The following is a 19,467-nucleotide window of genomic DNA, read 5'->3' as shown; positions in this document are numbered from 1 at the left end:
GAATTGCACAGCAGCTGTGTGTAACTTTAGGTTTGACTTTGCTCTGTGTAAAGGAAAAAAAAGATCATGCCCCAACTCTTGGAGCAGAGGTGGGGAAGAAGAACAATAACTGGTAAATGCCAGGGGAAGTTTGTGACACTAGGGCTGATGTCAACTGCAAATAAGAATCAAACCGACTAGAAGTCTTTTAAAGATTTGGCATGGAGAAATGGTGAGTGGAATATGGAGGGGGTTTGCCCATGCTCTTGCCTCTTGGAGAGCCGTCATGCTCCATGAAAAGGTCTAGAGTAAAAAGAAGTTTTTGCTCGCTTTGGCTGTGGGGATAGTTTCTTTGATCTCCCACTTATTCAAGCAACTTCCTACTGCTCTACTTCAAAGCAGAGTTTTGGAACTCCAGGGCATTTCAATAAAGTGTCCTCAAAAACTCTGTGCCTGTTGGCTGTAGTGGTGGTGGTGGGTTCACAAATTATGATTCAACGCCACAGACGCCAAGGAAGTTATGCAAGAGTGGAAATGGAGCAATCTGAGGAGTAAGTCGTGTAAATGTATGTGGTCAGTCATATATACATTATCACAACTTGCTTTACACTAACTCTCTCCTTGGGGAGGGGAAAACAAATCAAAGTTGCCTGAAACAGTGCAAATTGTGGGTAGGGGGACAGGGAGGTGGGGGGAGGAGAGTTTTTGATGCCCTAATCTAAAATAAATGTACGGTCAAACAAGGGAAAAAAATAACGATGAGGAGATAATCCAAAAGCAGGTGTAAACTGATTGATTACTTTCCTTTTAAAGGACACTGCAGACACACAGTAACAAAGTACAGTGCAGGAAGAATTTTGAAAGCGATGGAAAGAAAGGGCTTTAGTGTTTCAGAACTCAGCAAGCTCAAATTAAAGATGATACTCTTTTCTACGGACTGAGACTGTAACTGAGCTGCACAGTTAGATCAGAGAGCTTGAGATATGAGGACTTTTGCATGCCACACAAATAGGGCTTTTTCTGTTTTGAGAAGACCCTGTGGATTTCTAGCAAGCCAAGTCCATTTTTCCAGTTAGCTAAGAGCCAATTTCTATCTGTGGGTGAAAGACTGCTGAACCTGCTACATTTGTCTTTACAAGGGAGCTATGCATGGACATTCAGGCCTCCTTGCATCCTGAAGTGGCCCTCCAGGGTCTCTGGTGTGGTCTCAAAGGCAAAGGCTGGTGTATGTCTGGTGTGTAAGTAACGTCTGGTGTGTAAGTGAATATGCGGCTTCCGTTGTCAGAAGTCTACATATTTTTAATGCACAGCATCCTTTGCTGGCAATGTAGTCCGGCATATAGTCTGCTGCAAGACTGCTGCCCTGGGGCTCCTTAAGCATTGTGGACAATTTTTTTCCTCTTTTTTTTTCCCCATTCATAGATGACTGTCTTCAAGGCAGTGTAGTGTGGGGAACTAGAGCTTGATCAGAAAATGACTGGATTAAATGATCTACTATAAAGTTTTCAAGAGGCTGTCCCTTCTCTTTCACCTCACTTTGAGCTTGATTTTACTCCTCCCTGTTCATTCTGCTGCTCATCTCACTCTCTCCTTCCCTGTCCTTTTCTTCTCAGCCCCTTTTCCACCTTTTTTATTTGTTCTTCTATTGCTGACATTCTCTTTCTTATACCTCCTTCTTCCCTATAGCCTTTTCTGTGTCCTTCCTTTATCTTTCATACACAGACATCTTATTTAATGTACTCTCTCTTATTTTTTTCATCCACATATCCTACTCTTTGAGCTTTTGCTTCCTATCTCTATTAGTAATGATGGTTATATCTTTATGTGAGGGGACTGGAGATGTACAGTTAAAGGACATACTCTGTTACTCTCCTTTGCACACTCTCTCCTTGCTCTATTCACTCAGCAATTTTTTTCCAGTCTTCTCTTCCTACTCCTGTGCTGCACACCCTGAAGCTCTGTCCTTTGCCAGTTTTCTCCAAGAGGCTGTGGTGATTATTGTTTACCACTTTGTGGGATTTTTTTTGCTTCGCTTGGCTTTCCTAGTTTCTCCTCCTCCTCTCCCACTATTCTTCTTTACCTCTTATCCCTCTTTTTTCTGCTATTTCAGATGAAGTTTGCTTCACAGAGAGGGAAAGGATTGCAAAAGTTGGCTAACATGAACAGCCCTGTACCCACCCTTTACACACATTTAAACTAACTGCACAAAACCACAGAGAGTATAATGAGGTGAAAAACAGCAGGAATCCAGATTTCCCCTGGCTGTCTAGAAGTTCTTTGTTTGCCAGAACTCTGACTTCTGGTGAACAGGAGGTTTAATCTCTGAGTATGAGTTTATTTGCAATTCATGAATTTCTTTGTGAAATGGACATCTGAAATAGTCGAAGGATGCTTCACAATGGGGTTGGGGTACTGTAGCTGAAGTTCAGCGTGGCCTTGGATCACTTCTGAATCATGAGTCTCCTTTGTCCAAAGGCTGATTTTTTTTCTGTGATTCTATTTCATTCCTGTGCTGCATCTTCTGTATTGTCTGTAAAGCCAGGTGGTGAAGGCCTTGATTATTTTAAAGGAAAAGTGAAGGAGCTGGAGGGAAAGCAGTAGGCAAGACATTTTTTTTAAAATGCATTACTTGTATGGTATTTTATAAGTGTCTCTACTATTAATTTTTATTAGATTGCATTTTGTGTTTGGGTTTTGTTTGTTTGTTTTTTCCTGGGGTTTTTTTAGCTTGTTTTCCTAATCCTTAAAAATGGACAATGAAGAATATTCTGGGAAGGAGGGTGTCTGCAGTGGCGTGGCATGTATAGTAACTTCAAGCAAATTACAGAAACTTCACAACTGAGTTAGAAAATTGGCCCTCTCTGGAATCACCAATAAATTGACTGCTTCTTGTGTATAGAAGTGAAGCAAAATGTAAAAGAGAAGGAAGTCAGAAACAGTAAAACCACAAAAGATGAACGGTAGCTGTCTGCTGTTAAAACATTATTCTTAGTACTGACCTAGTCCTCATTTTCTAACACAATATGAAATCAGGGCCTATATATGATACTGGTTTGTAAAACGAGCAAGTTTTTTTATAAGGTGAATCTTTTGTTTCAGCAACATCTCCAGAGCAAATAGTAACCTAATATGTCATGCTTTTATTCCCTTTCCCTCCCTTCAGCTTGGTGGGAGGAACAAACTCTCAACAGACGGTGCATCCTTTCTTCCTTGGAATTAGTTGGAAAGGTGAAGAATGAAGGGTCTTGGTGCTGTACGCCTGCAACTAAATGGACGTGGGCAGTAGGACTTGTTCCCTCCTCGCTGCAGTGCAGAGGCTGGGAAGGAACCACTGCCTTCTGGACCAGCATAAAATGCTACTCCTGACTATGGACAGATAAGCAAACTCATCCTTCCTGTGCATGATACGTGTCAGGTAAACTGTTCATTGACTTCTCTCATGACTTCAGACACAACGTCAAGCTGCTGCATATCAGCTGAACTGCAGTAGCTGGCTGTATGCTTGATTCTAGCTGTTGACAAAGTAAGGTAAAAGATCTTTTCTTAAACTTAAATAAAATAGATTTAAATTACCTCACATTTGCAGTGGGCTAAGAGCCAACACACAGCTTATTACACTAGTGCAGCTGATGATAGGGAATTCATCGTGCTATTGCAACTTGATCATGTAACTCACCCTTTCCATAATGTCTTACAGTGATAAGACAGCTCGTAATGGGATCTGATATGAGCATTATCCAGGATATCCTGGTAAAAACACCTAAAAACTAAAGGTAGTTCACGGTACAAAGGGCAGCTTCATTAATATTTTTTCTCCACAGGTAAGGAAGGAATGTAGACCCTATAAGAGGAGAATGGCCTAGGCTGCATTAGCAGAGACAAACTCTGGTTTAGCTTCACTAGCAAAGTCCCGAGTCATCATTGTTTGGTGTCACGAGAGCTCTTCAGCCTAAATGGCCCTGGTTATAAGTCTATATAGGTGTCCTTAAAGTTCCCCTAAAAAAAAGGTGGTGCTGCAGCTCACTAGTTTCTAGTAGCAAGTTTCTGAGGACTCTCAAAATTATAAGATGTTTTTGCCATTCTCTGTCATTCATTTCTGTTTAAATTGATCTGAGGCAGCACAGATTTTAACATGAAGAAATAACCTAATTTTAAAACAGCGAGGTTTTTAAACATAAGTGTATTGCCTCAAGCTTGTGAAGCTATTAAAAAAATTGAAATTTGGTTGGTTTTCCTCCAGCTGTTTTTCTCCTCCCATTGGTGGGGGTTAGGCATGATGCTGCATTGGGATTCTCTTTGACATCCACCATAATTAGTGTCCCTAATCAGTGTTGTTCTGCTGGTATCATGGAAGAGAGTAGAGTGCCCAGTCAGCACAACGCAGACACTGGAGGAAAATAAGGAAGGGAGGGGGAGACAGGCATGGAAGAAGCTGGAAACAAATTAAGGAGTCAAGTTTGAAAAAGCAGAAAAAGCAATCTTCAGGTTGCAATTCAACAGGAATGTGGTTATATTGTGCGCTTAACTTCATGCCTTCTGTCTCTGTGAGCACTTCATCATTCTTGTTTTATCGGCATCAATGTCCGCAGCAGCATGTGCTTGAATTTGATGCACTGTTCACTGGAAGTATAGTCTGAAGCAAACTAGTGATGCAGATGGTAGTAAGCAAAGCAGCCACTCACAGAAAACCACTTAAAATTTGGTACCGTATTCTGTATTGGAGGTTGATTTGTAACCACTATGCAATTTTCAGACTATCGTAACAGTGAAAATAATCACAAGTTTCAAATAACAAAATTAGCTTGAAAAGCCTGTATTTTACTGAATAGAATTGTACCAGAAAAGGTGTAGCTCAGTAACTTGGCTAATCATAAGGGATTACATTGAGGGAGAGAGCAAGTAAGCAGAAACACAAAGGAAAAACTATACAAATGAAGAAACTGGAAGTAGGAAATGTTGATGACAAATATTTGTTTTAAATTTATGTAACAAAGCAATGCTTCAGGTACCGGTAGCCTTTGTAAGACCAGAAGAATATGAGTGCCTAAATGCTCACTCTGTATGGACTGTTAGAGAATTCATAGCGTGTCATTAAATATACAGTTCTACCAGTCTTACCAGGCCACATTTAATGAGCAAAAATGCTTCCTCTCTGATCTACAGCTCAGTTCCAAAAATTTCTACCTCAGGTTTTCTGTCAGCCATCTGCTACTCAATGAAAACAAGCATAAAAAAAGTCCATTTGACACAAAGCTTCACGTAAACTAAAATTTTTATTAGTCCTTCCCAGATCACAGGTAGCATATTGCTATCCTGTTCCTATTGTTAGTCATAGCATTTTTTGGTTTTGGCCATATTAATGTTTCTTGCTTAAATTCTATATTTGTACTCTTTTTCTTTTCAAAAAGTGAAGGTTTTAATTATTGTTATTTTAGTAATCACTGATTGATTTTGTGAACTAATGCCAGTTCACTGCAATTACTTTAGCTCAGCAGCAAATGGGAAAAATAGCCTCTGTATTGATGCTATGTGCCAAGTAGATTATGCCTCTTTAAAAAGATACATTGTCTTGCTCTTGTGTGTGGAAGGATGATTCAAAATTATTTCATTATATATCAAAGGCTTTCCTCTGTCTTCAGATCTCTATCAAACACTTTTGTGAGATACTTTTAGAAGGTTCTGACTTAGGGAAGGTAATAAGATGGTTCCCTTTGAAGAAAATCTAAACCCACGAATGAAAGCGTAGGTGCTTTTGAAATGCCATAAGAAGAGTTTTTAGACTGATACAGAGGACTGTTCATGAAGAATATGATCTGCTTAGAAGCAATTATTATTTAACAGTTTAAACAACAGCATTTACAGAAGAAGACATTTGAAAAATAGCTATCTATTTTACAGTTATAAGGCTATAAAACTCTGATGTGGCAGAGGTCTTACTTCTGAGAGTTCGAGACCATGCCTGCAGTAGTCATAGTATGTTTGTTGAATGAAAGGTATTTCACTCAAGAAAATGAACTTTATCACAACATGCATTTTCATTAGGGGAACAATAATGCGTAAAGAACCAACCCATTATTTTTCAGCCATTGGACAGGACATTAAAAGAAGGGATAGAGCTAACAGCAACAGCTAGAATTTTTTCTTTCCACTAGTTCCAGGTTAGCTTGTAAATAGTTTGGATTTGTCATGTTCCTCAGCTGACTATGCACAGGAGTTAAAATGACTGTGAGGAAGATGTATGGTCCAGTGGTCTGTGCATGAATTTCAGCGTAAATGTTGAATCAGTGAGCATACTTATCTCTTGTTCTCACTTGCAGCTTCATTAGGGTCAAAAAAAGTTGAATGAAGTAGAATAGAATCATTGATATCTATTTGTCATTTGCATTTAATGGACCTGTTTCAAATTTTGTTGAATACATAGCTTGTATTTTTTCATGGATCCTTAACTCTTGTTTAGGGTGTGTTTGCATTGTCATTTTGGTTTGGAGCAGCAGCATGATTTTGAAGTAATTTCTCTAATTTTTCTCCATTTGCCTCATGTTTTGTTGGGTCTGTGTTTCCGAGAACACAGATTCAGGAGAAGCTGATGTTACATGCACTAGGGACAGAAGGTCTCAAATTCATATGTGGGACACTAAACCCTCCAGGGATGACTGATGCATGCTCATCACTAGAAGACTCTCAAACCCCCCAGCTCCTGTGAAACAGTGAGTAGTTCATGTACTATGCAGAGGACGTGCGCTGTATGTGCTTTGCCATTTGCTGGTGACTGCCAGCCCTCTGCTGACTCTCCACCAACAGATACACCTCTCTGCAGCCCCTTCCTCAACTGCCTAGTTTTTGGATATAAAGATGTTTCACTGCTTTGCGCATCCTATCTTTTGCTCCACCCCTCCTTGCTGCACCTTTTTCTTTTTTTCCGTTTTATTCCTGCCCAATTTCTTCTTAAAATGGATTGTACCATTTTGCTAGATACTCCTTCCACACAGCACAAAATTGGAAGAGGAGAAGTTTAATGGGAGGTTTTTATTGCTGTCTTTGACAATCTCACTGCAATCTGCAGATAAGACAGAGCCAGGCTGTTCTCAGAGATGTGCAGTGGTAGGATGGGAAGCAACAGTCACATGTTAGAGCAAGGAAAATTCCAGTGAAATATCAGGAAAAAATGCCACGGAGGTATTAAAACACTGAAGGGAGTTGCCCAGAGATAATGTGGAGTTTCCACCCTTGGAGTGATACAAAGCTTGACTGGTCACAGAGCAACTTGATGTTTGTTGTCCCTGCCTTGGTTGGGAAGTTGGACAAGGTGTCCTGCAGATGTCTCTTCCAGCCTGTATGATTTTATGAAAGATAAGTTCTCCTCACTTTGAGCTGGCATTTGCTTTTGACTCTCCTTGAACCAGACTTGAGTATGTACATACTGTGTTTGTTGCAGTCTGTGGCCTAATTAATGCTCACAGAGTAGCTAACATCTGCTTTTAGTCCACCTGAAACAGTGGTAGTATGCCTTGAAATAAGACTGTGTTTTTATGTATTTAGTGTACAGTTGGAGGTAGGTACAAACAAACAAACAACTAACAAACCACAAAATACACCTGAACCCAAAAAAATCCAAAAAGAAACCAAACCAATCCTTCCCTCCAAAACAAGACAAAACAAAGAAACCTGAGTCCCCAACTTGCTACTGAGGAGAAGTGCAAGATATATGTGTGGAGAATGCAAAGATAAATTTACCCCCAAACTCCTTTAAACTTGTTAGTTTTCTTGGCCTTATAATTTTCTGTGGATTTTTTGATGACTTAAATTCAAGGAATGTATCTTCAATGATTGAAGGTTACATGAGCTACAGGTTTTAGATATGAAAATACAGGATACATATCGTCACTCTTAGCAGGAATGTGGCTCAAAGACAGCTTCCTCAGAGATACTGTGGGAAGACAATTTGTTTATAGGACTTTTTATTTCGTTTAAGCCAGTATTTGACGTTTGCTTAAACTCTACTGAAGTAAAACATCCTTGAGAGAAATATGTCTATACAGAGATTTCCAGAAGTTTAAATAGATCCATTTAAAAATCCCATGTAGTGAAGGCTTTGGTATCTCTAGAAGAGCCCTGGATCAGAGATTCAGCCATCAGATAAAAAGCCAGTTAGCTCAGGTGGAGGCAAAGAGCAATGTAAAAACACAGATACACAATACAGAGTCATAAAATACATCAGCACCTGAAAAAAGAGTTTACCTCCGTCAAAAGATGACTGTCAGCAGGAACAACAAAGTTCCTTACTTTTGATGTAGAATGGAAAGTTTTTACTAGTGTCATTGAAATTGAGATCTACCTTAAAAGGTTTGTCCCAGCAAAGCTCTTAAGCATTTGTTTCACTTCAGGGAATAATTGCATTCACTTTTATGGAACAGGGCCAAAGAATAATCATGTTGAATTCATTATAAATGCAACAGATATTATGGCATAATTCCCACAATTGCCACACTGAAAATGATGAACTAGTTTTTCCTTTCTCTGCTGATTTTTCCTCCTGATATGTTGCTGCTATATTTTTGCTTTGATCTCACCTCCATTTTATATGGTGTTAGGTTTTTTGCTGCTTATTTTCTGACAAGTATGTTTTAAGACAAGGTGCCACAGAATCACTTTTGGTATTTTGTTTGAACTGATGTTGATATCTGTCTGAAAGCTATACTTCGAAATGTGACATAAACATACTTTGATTCCAGCATATTTGTATCTCAAACCATTAGTACCTGATGTTTCATCTTTACCTTCTGATATTACAAAAAAGCAACTTAGAAAATAAAACTTCTCAAATCCTAAAGGAATAAAAATATTTTTAAGCATCTCCCCACAAGTATATAGAAATGTCATTTTCATAGATATTAAAAAATACTTCTCTTACAAATAAAAATAATTGGAAAAATTTCAGCTTTATGAGTAGTTCTCAAGCATCACACTTTATGAAATGTCTTTTATATATATAATATACTTAAATTAGTTTGAGGACTTTACCATCTGTAATACTTTAATTTATCTTAATTATTGCTGTGATTCACGAGTTACGACCTTTCTTAGTGACAAAAACAAATGCCAGATCTTCTAAGACCGAAATGTGTCCAGTGGAAGTACAGAACCTGCATAGTGCTGTTAAAGCAACCAATGTCCTGAAAGGAGTAGAGCAGCAGAGGCATGAGGGGTCAAATATATTCCATTCAGTTTGACAATTGGAGTGGTTTGGTTATGTACTGTAGTGGATAAATATCCCAGTAATTCAGCAGGAATATCACAGTTTAGATGGTAATAACAGCAAAGTTGTGCTCTGGGATATCACAGGAAAAGTAAAAAGCCACCACAAAAGGTGGTGTATGTTTTTTTGTGGTAATATGCTGGGGACTATCTGGCAGCTGCTTAAAGAGTGCTGGTGCCCTTTAGGAACATCTTCCTCATGGCAGGTTGATGTCAGCAGCAGAGGCAAAGGAGAGTCTCCATGTAAAACATCTTTTATTTAGGAGAGAGCTACGGACAGTGGAAGAGCTGCCCAAGGCAGATCAAAGCAGGTGAGGCTGGATGGGTGTTGGTTCCTGCAGTGAAAAGTGTGTTGTTTTCTTCCTGTGCAGAAGCAGCAGGCCATTATGTGTGGCAAATGCATTTGAATCTCTCCATCAGTTTTTCATTTAAATGAAATGGGTTCCCCTAACTGCAGGTTTCTAATACTGAAACGGGAAGGAGACTGCCTGGGCTGAGAGGGCATTTGTCCTGAGCAGCAGGTGCGGGTTTAGTCCTGCAGCAGCCTAGGCATGATGTGCTCCAAACTAGTATGTGAAAACACAGCAGTGATGTAGGGGGGTTTAGGACATCTCTTTCTGTCCTAACATAGGTGTACCCTCTGATTTGCTCGTACTGAAGCAAGTCTGAACACATTCCTCCCCTCCTCAGAGCATTGCCAGAGAGCTGGGAGGAAAAAGGAGCTTTGCATCCCATAACACTCTGCCAGTGAGTGCTGAGAACAAGCTTGTGCCCTGCCAGGAACCAGACTTTGGGAAGAGGCTTGTGCCAGTCTCCAGGGCACTTTGCTTTCTGGTGTTTGTTACCGTAGCTGGTACTCAGATGTCCTTTTTGTACTCTATTCTTTTTTCAAAACTAACACCTCTCATGCTCCATGGCACACCCTTTCTGGTCCTTTTGAGCTTCTGGTTAGATGTTTCTGTTTTCCAGCATATACACCCCTGGGTATGGGGTGGGAAGGTTATTGAGGAGGTGGAGACACGGAAGGGGCTCAATGGGGGCTGCAACTGGTCCCTAGCTTCACACATGTAACTGCATCAAAACTGGACATGTACAGAGCTCAGCCACCATGAAAATCTATTCCTGTGGCCAACACCTCTGAAAACATCAGACCTTGGATTTGTGTGATCTGGCTCTTAAAGTCATCTTTTATTTCTCTTAGATATGTGTTTCTGGCTTCCCTACATGCAGACAATAGTCTGGAAAGATGAATTTTAAAGGGTCTAGTACCTGAAGTTAAATAAACAAATTTTGTAATTTTTAAGCTATCAAGACTTGTAAAAACAGATGGCACTTCTCACAGCTGAATTTATGATTCTCTGAATATTTGACAATATTGCTTTTTGCAGGTAACATTGTCCTTGCTTATTTGTATTCATTGTCTAGCATTGACGAGACTTACATACCTTATCTACAGCAAGGGACTTAAGTTCAATGTGTCTCCTTCAGTGTAAATGTTCTTCTTTGTCTAGACACTTTCCTTCTCTAGTTCTCTGTCCACAGTGTTATATTGTCCCATTCTCTGTTATTACACTATTTTTGAGGCACTTTTCAAATGTCTTAAGAAAATCCACCCAGTTACTGCTAGCAACTGCTATAAAGCACAAACAACTGGTCTCAAAAGAACTCTGATGTGATTTCACTTTTAAACTCTGCTCATTTGACCTTGCAGAATTAGTCTTATCCTAGTCTTGTACTATTTTCTCCTTAATTAGGCTTTCAGACCATTTTCTTCAGAACATAGAGATTTAGCTTGTGAATCTATAGTTTCTATGATACCTTTGTTCCAGTTTCAAAAAGAAGTCCCTGATAAATAATTTTCCAATTTCTGTGAATACTCACTGTTTCTATGTATGCAGAACATACTGTATCCTTGCCAGTGCTGCCATTGCTTAACGCTGTTCTTTTCTGAAATGTTAAGTGACTTCATTTTCTCAAATTTGTTAGTAATTTTGCTCTCCATCTTTTCTTCTCCATTCCTCCCCACTTTAAATGTTTTTCAGTGCAAGATTCCCTAGTTTATCCTGTGGTTTGTGGTTAGGCATTTCCTTATCTTTCATGATAAAATGGGGGTTATGGGCAGGAGCAACTTTATTTCTAATTTTAATTTCTACTTTAATGAATGTTTCTACTTGTCATTGCTAGCACTTTAAAACTTTATCTTTTCAAATACATTTCTAAAAAAAATTGCTTTTATATGATCCCCTTTTAGTTAATTTCCATTTTTTCATAATTTTCCAGGTCCAGTTTGTAATCTTAATGTTATCAGTAATGAAAAAACACAATAAATTGTTACTGAGGTTTGAGTCAAGTTCACAGAACAACTTTTAAATAATCTCTTTTATACGGCTATTTTTTGATTAATCCTTTTTATATGGTTATTTTATAATAGTTCCAGGCCAACTCAGGCAAAACACTGACCCTCTCCTCTTCCCCCAAACTGATGACTAAACATTACTAGGTCTACTTTGGAGATTTGGCAGACATTTTGTACCCAATATACATCTTTGACTCTTTACCAAGGTTTCTTATCACTTTCCCTAAAAGGAAGATTAAAGAAATTTTCTAAAGTACTGAAATGTCAGTTTGCATGTTCAGGCCCAAAAACTTAAGATTGCATCCTAAATAATTTAATATGTCATTCAAATGTATTAGAGCTATGATAGAGGTAAATTCATTTGAAGTTTTCCTTTGAAAGTAAGACGAAAGCCCGGCATTCTTGTCATTCTTCTGCACCACTTTTTTCTTACCCATGATATATAATTTGAACTCTGTCATCTGCTGCCCTTTAATCCTCCATTCTGTTTCTTAAGAAGCCTTTTTTCTTCATCACTGTGATCTCAAAATAAAAGGCCTCAGAAGATTTTCTTAGTTTTTACTTAGAAAACATCTTAGCTGCTATTTTGGAGGAAAAAATGCATAAAAGTTATTTTTAAAGTTTGTGTCACTTTAGGAAATCAAGACATGAACTTAATTTTGTTAATTTTCCTATGTAATGACAGTTCCAAAACAAGCCTGTTCAATGTAGTCTAAATCTAGGATTGATTTTAAACATGTAGTACAAAAATATCATGCTGATTGCTAGAAATGTTTGAACAACTTTGAGGACCAAACTTGCCTTAGGCTTAAGGACCTAGAGCTCAAAACTGGAGTGCATATAAAGTTTAATATCTTTATCAATATTCTGGACAAGGGGATCAAGTGCACCCTCAGTAAGTTTGCAGACAGCATCAAGGTGTGTGGGAGCATTGATCTGCTTGAGGGTAGGAAGGCTCTGCAGAGGAATCTGGACAGACTGGATCAATGGGCCAAGGCCAACTGTATGAGGTTTAACAAGGCTCAGTGTCAGGTCCTGCACTTGGGTCACAACAACCCCAGGCAATGCTACAGGCTTGGGGAAGAGTGGCTGGAAAGCTGCCCGGTAGAAAAGGACCTGGGTGTGCTGGTCAACAGCTAGCTGAATATGAGCCAGCAGCGTGCCCAGGTGGCCAAGAAGGCCAACAGCATCCTGGCTTGTATCAGAAATAGTGTGGCCAGCAGGACTAGGGAAGTGATTGTCCCCCTGTACTCGACTCTGGTGAGGCCGCACCTCAAGTACTGTGTTCAGATTTGGGCCCCTCACTACAAGAAAGACATTGAGGTGCTGGAGCGAGTCCAAAGAAGGGCAAAGAAGCTGGTGAAGAGTCTAGAGCACAAGTCCTGTGAGGAGCGGCTGAGGGAACTGGGGTTGTTTAGCCTGGAGAAAAGGAGGCTGAGGGGAGACCTTACTCTACAACTACCTGACAGGAGGTTGTAGCCAGGTGGGTGTTGGTCTCTTCTCCCAAGTAACAAGTAATAGGACAAGAGGAGATGGCCTCAAGTTACACCAGTGGAGGTTTAGATTGGACATTAGGAAAAATTTCACTGAAAGGGTTGTCAGTCATTGGAACAGGCTGCTCAGGAAAGTAGTTGAGTCACCGTCCCTGGAGGTATTTAAAACACATGTAGATGTGGCACTTAGGAACATGGTTTAGTGGGGGAGTTGGCAGTGCTAGATTAACAGTTGGACTTGATGATCTTAAAAGCCTTTTCCAACCTAAACAATTCTATATGATTAAAACAAACTATATAATTTTATTATGCTATTAAGTGTATTTTCAGGCTGTTGTGCTAGAGTTGTATGTAGCTGGGAAGACTTCTGAAAGAGACTTCTATTGGACAATATGGCATCAAAATATTTAATACCTCACATGATGTGAGGTTAAAAAATCAAACCAGATTAAAATATTTGGATCTTGTGCAATAATTTCCATGCTTTACTACAGCTCACGTAAGCTAGCCTGATTAGTGGCTGATGCAGCAATTCACAGAGGAAACTCAAGGAGCAAGCTACTTTTGGGTGGGAGCAGCACAGAACACTTTTCACAGGAGGCTTTCAAAATGATGAAAGAAGCTCCCCTCATTCCCTCTCTCCTCCTTTGCAGGTTGATGGGGAAGAAGGACAAGCTATACCTTTCCCTTTGCTGCCTTTGAAAGGGGAAATGCATGCTTCTGCACATGGAGTCATCCTGAGGAGGCTCTGATGAGATTATTGTTCACTGTAAGCACAAATAAAAACCAATAGCCTCTGATCATCTGCAAGTCTTTATTTTCTAACAACCCCTGTGCTAAACCTTATTAATATTGTTGTTCTTGTTACTATTATTGCTATTATTCTTTTTAAGGCACATCAAGATGGTGCCAGTCCTGCTAAATTTGGGGGATGAAACAAATGCCATAAAAAAAGGAAGAGCTATGATGTGGGCTAGAAAAGCTCAAGTCATAAATCTGCCCAGAAGGAAATTTGTGTTTTAAGAATAAGCTGTGAAAAGCTTGAAACAAATGCCAGGATTGTGATCAGTCCACGAACCATCTCAGAACCTTTGTTATATATGTGCCACCCACTTATTATTTAACATGGCATATAATTAGAAATCTGGACCTCTTGCAGAAAAGAAGTCTTACTGTGATTTTAGAAATATCCATTTCCAATCTGATTTCATTTACTGGTACCCACTTTGTTTCAACTATCTGGTCTGGAGACGAATTGCCGGTTGTCCTCATTGTCAGAATGACAGCATGAAAAGAGAAGCATGTGGGTTGTAATAATAATGTGGTACATGTGTAGAAGGTCAGAGAAGCAACAGATTAACATTCCAGCAGATGATTTCTCTAGGGACAATTCTTGAAAGTATCAAAGGCCAAAGATCATGACACTGATAATGTGTCTAATGTTGTTGGCAAAATAGTTGTTTGAATTAGTCAGTTGTGGGGGTGATGCTTTTTCTCTTTTTTCAGTTAGGTAGTGAAACCTGCTGTGAACACTGAAAAATCAGTTCCATAAATATTAGTCTAATTATATAGTAGTAATGGTGTTTAAATCAAGCCATTATCCACTCTCCATTGTGTTACATATTAAAATGAAGGAGAGTAAATCTAAAAGAGTAAGTGAAGAAGTTTTCTTTGTGACATAAAATTTTGGCATGGAGAAGTTCAGGAAATGTGTTAAACCTTTTTTTATTGCAGGCAGTGCACAATGGATGTTATGCTTCATTTCCATCACAGGAAGTGTAAAAGATGGGAGGCCCGTGTGCATGAACAAAGAGCTCCTAACCAACTCAAATACAAAAGGAAGCATAAAGAGGGTGGAAGCAAGGATGAGTAACCTGAGAGGAATACAAACCTATCATTGCAGCATCCTGGGACAAAGTTAGGAAAGCTAAAGCCCAAATGGATTTGAATCTGGCCAAGGACATCAAAGACAACAAGAAGTACTTCTGTAAGTACATAGGTAACAAAAGGAAGACTAGGAAATGTGTGAGCTAGTTGCTCAGTAAGACAGTTGATCTAGTTACAAAAGACATGGAAAAGGCTGAGGTGCTGAATGGTTTCTTCACCTCAGTCTTCACTAGCAAGACTGGCCTTCAGGAATCCCAGGTCCCACAGACAATGGGGAAATGCTGCAGCAAGGAAGAAGTACCCTTGGTGGAAAAGGATCAAGTCAGGATACTTCAGCAACCTGGCTATATGTAAATCCATGAGCCCTGATGGCATGCACTCATGAGTGCTGAGGGATGTGGCAGATGTCATTGTGAGAAGTCATTATTATTGTCTCAATAATCTTTGATAGATGATAGGGAGAAGTCTCTGAAGACTGGAGGAAAGCAAATGTCATCCACATCTTCAAGAAGGGCAGGAAGGAAGACCCAGGGAACTACAGGATGGTCAGCTTCACCTTGATCCCTGGGAAAGCAGCGGAGCAGCTAATCCTGGAAAGCATTTCCAGCCACATGAGGGACAAGAAAATCATCAGGACTAGTCAGCATGGCTTCACCAAGGGGAAGAGCCACAAAGATGATGAAGGCACTGGAGCATCTCTCACATATGAGAAAAGGCTGAGAGAGATGGGACTGCTCAACCCAGAGGAAAGAAAGCTCAGGAAGATCTCATCAATATATACAAGGATATGAGAGTGCAAAGAAGATGGTGCCAGGTTCTTTTCAATGGTGCCCGTGACAGGACCAGAAGCAATGGGCACAAACTGAAACACAGGAAGTGTCCTCTGAACATCAGAAAATAATTTTTCACTGTGTGGGTGACCAAGTACTGGCATAGGTTGCCTGGGGAGGTTTTGGAATCTGCATCCTTGGAGATATTCAGAAGCCATCTGGACATGATCCTGGGCAACTGCCTGTAGGTGGCTTCGCTTGAGTTCGGGGATTGGACCACATGACCTCCAGAGGTCCCTGCCAACCTCAACCATTCTGTGATTCTGTGAAATTATAGTATTTGAGCAAAAATGCATTTTAGAAATATTCTACAGTGTCAAAAGTCACCGGAATAAAAAAACAACAAAGCCACAAAAAACCCCCAAAACAACAGCTTTCTGGGCTTCAAATCATGTGGGCCTTCTTAGTAAGTAAAAAGACATTTCCTCTATCTGCCAGCCTTGCCAAAATGAAGCGGAGGTCTGAAATTCAAGATGAATGCTTTAATAGTGAAAAAGGTGTTTGAAAATGATTGAGACAAGAAACTGCTAATGGACACTTTTAATTAGCTTAGGGTACCAAGATGAAAGACTCAGCCCTTTTCACACTGCCGGCTGTTTTCACTGTGTGTGGTATTTCCTTCTGCTATGGATGGGACATAGGTGTGCCTAACCAACACTTCATTATACAGAAACAGAAAAACTGATGCTCGATTCATTTCAATATATGACATATGGGCTGGAGTGAGCAGCACTAATGTGCTCAAATAGCCTGAAGCAAGTAGTTTAATAGATTCCATGACTACTTGATGAGTCTGAACACAAAAGAGGGGCCAGAGGGACTCTGGCAAGAAGTAGCAGGAGGGAAGTGAAGCAGGGACATACAATGAACCAAAGGTTTTCTCCTGTTTCTTAAAATATTGGTATGTCTGCTCTGCTGAATGTACTGTTTCTTTTAAAAGCTTCTGGAAATACTCTTACAAAAATTCAAAACACAGCCACAAATCATTTATAGGAGACAAAAAACAATAAGTAGTGTCAGCACAGAGGGATATATTTTACTTGGCTGTGCCAGGAGGAATTATGGTGGGCTGTGATGAGTGGAATATAAAGTAACATAAGTTGCCTGTTGACAACAGGGTTTGAAATTATAAAATATAAAACCACTATATTTCCCTCACAGTATCAAACAGCTGGGATTTTTTTATACCTAGTAGCAGAATACCATGTCATTTTTCAGAGCCCCATAATTCTGTAACCATGTTTAAGTACATGCTGTTATTTATTTAGTTTGTTTATTTGGTTTCAAATATTACATCGATTATGATGCACTGAGATGCAAATACAACAGTAGTGGTCAGCATTTTGTGGAAATCTGTTATCATAGATGATTATCTGGCCTTAACTTTGGTTTTGGTCATTAAGGGGATTGCATTTAATATACTAAAATAGATAGCAATAGTACCATCCTCTTATGAATCATCACTGAGTTAAAAAATCCTACAGGAATCTTATTTTTCATGCTATTTAAAAATCTAATTATAAAAATAAGTCTTTATGAGGAACCGACAGCAGCCGAGTTCAAATAAGAGCTTTTCAAGTGACAGATGGTAATAAGCAAGTCAGACAGTTAGATGATGGTTTATGTGCTAGACGTTATAGGTGTTGTAACTATTGACCCATGTTAATGCGGTTACTCTGGCAAATAAAATGCAGGAAACAAAGCTACCTTGAATGACTCTTATCCTGGCTGCTGATTAGCAGAATATCTGTCAGTTAGCAGCAAGATCTGGTCAGCTGCCCGCTGCCCGATCCTAAACCTTGTCTTTTCCCTCTCGGTCCCCCTTTTACCTGCTTTGCCATTCCTATTGCTGTTCTCAATATGCCTGGTTATTACCACTTTGATGGTTTTGGTAGGGAACCTTATTCTGATGAGTAAAGATATTAAGATAAAGAGGAAGTGGAGGTGGTAGGGAAGGTATTTATCTCCTCCTGCAAGAGGTGAATGAGTATTTTGTCTACAAGGCACTCTAAAAGCCTTGTACAGAGTGGTGACAAAAGATAATGAGGTGCAGTGGTGGGAAAGGCAGCTGGGAGAGTTGTGAGGTTTGCCATCCATATGAGCTGAGCCCATCACCCATAATTGTAACACTGGGGGACAGCTAATAATCTGGAATCAGGAAACCTGTGATTCAAGTGCAGAGGAAATATGTGGGAAATGGCAAATACATCTGAAAAAAAAATCGTTTGGTTTGTGAAACATTTAGCTTCACAAATAGTTTAAAAAGAGCAAATTTTTCCACCTTTTGTAGTAATCGCACTGGGATGTGCACTTAAGACGCAGCCGTTACTGTGGTTCTACATGCAATTGCTTTCTGCCATGTTGTTTTGTGTTGAATAAAGCTGGCATGGCTTTTGGGTTTTTGCCAGGTATGGGAAGTATGCCTGCACTGGAGAAATGTGCTGTTAGTAAGTGAACCAGCAGGATTACAGCATTTCCCCAGTAATTACGATGGCGTAATTATGATACTCTCTGGCTACATCTCTCCTAGTTAATCTATGTTGTTCTCAAAACCAGACCATAGGAATGGTGATTCCAGTCTTTCCAGGACAGAAAGTGAATGCTGACTGTCTATCAAAGTTGTGTTTTTTAAACTGGATGCCTTTGTAGGGTCAGGAGTTGTAGGGTGGACGATGGTGTGTTGAAGATGTGGATGGCATTGCAAGGCACATGTTTTAGATAGCCACATCAAAGAGCATTGGGCAGATTCAACACGCGCTGCCTCAGGGGTGACTGAGCTGTTAATGGAAGACATGTGTCCATTGCTAAAACCACCTCACGCAGAAGGTACTGTCTGGGTCCTGTGGCATAGCTTATGACATCATATAATACATCCAGGTACGAGTTTGTGATTTCGTTTTTCAATCCTTTGGATTCCTTCAAAATCAGAAGAACAGAATTTATTCTCTCTGTATTACCATAATGATACATCCCCCTCGTTATTTTCCCCCACTGTTGATTGCCCTTGCTGCACATGACTTTCAATTTACTTTCTAAAACTATTCCTACATTAAACAAAGATAAGAAACCGAGTCAGCTGCAGTCACACAAGATTCAGTATGATGATACATAAGTTGCTTTTTGGGGATTGAAATCAAGCTGGTGATGCATGTTGTTCTTAAAAACAATCCAGTGACATTTGTGGTGCTTATAATTGCTGCTACTGCTTTTTTGTGAAGTAAATTTAAAATAAAAAACGGAAAGGTGAACACTTTAGTGCACACTGAAGTAGCAGCATTGGTTTTTTGCTGTAACCTAGGCAGTGACAAACAAACTGTTGTATAAATCATGGTCCTTAGCCTACTTGTCAAACAAGAAAGTTCCTTGCATAGATGGCAAAATCAAACATATAAGCATATTCCATACAGAAATCCCACCTATTTCAAAGTAGCCACCAGCACAGTTACTAGAGCCCTTATCTAGGACACTGTGATTGAATGCCTAATTAGGAGGGGACAGAACTTCAAATCTGCAGTGGGGATCATGAAATATGACAAAAATTGGTTGTTAAGGTATGGGGAAATGTGTTGAGAAGGCTATTTTAGCAGAATATGTTCCCTTTCAGAATAGTTCGACGAAATGTCTTGCTGGGAAAGGCACTTGGCTTTGTGATCAAACTGTGGGAAGG

The 19,467-nt window shown here is 39.6% G+C and overlaps 1 long non-coding RNA gene across 1 annotated transcript; it reads left to right on the top strand.

The window, feature by feature from the left end:
- The first annotated feature begins 6,346 nt into the window (after positions 1-6,346).
- Positions 6,347-17,375, top strand: LOC129199419 (uncharacterized). The gene is made up of 3 exons (XR_008574660.1): positions 6,347-6,686; positions 13,737-13,852; positions 14,818-17,375. It is a non-coding gene; the product is annotated as an uncharacterized LOC129199419 (long non-coding RNA).
- Positions 17,376-19,467: the final 2,092 nt, after the last annotated feature.

This window comes from Grus americana, chromosome Z (assembly GCF_028858705.1).
Source record: "Grus americana isolate bGruAme1 chromosome Z, bGruAme1.mat, whole genome shotgun sequence".
Lineage (NCBI taxonomy): Eukaryota > Metazoa > Chordata > Aves > Gruiformes > Gruidae > Grus > Grus americana.
The sequence above is the reverse complement of the archived record's forward strand: the minus strand, read 5'-3'. Positions and strand labels throughout refer to the sequence as shown.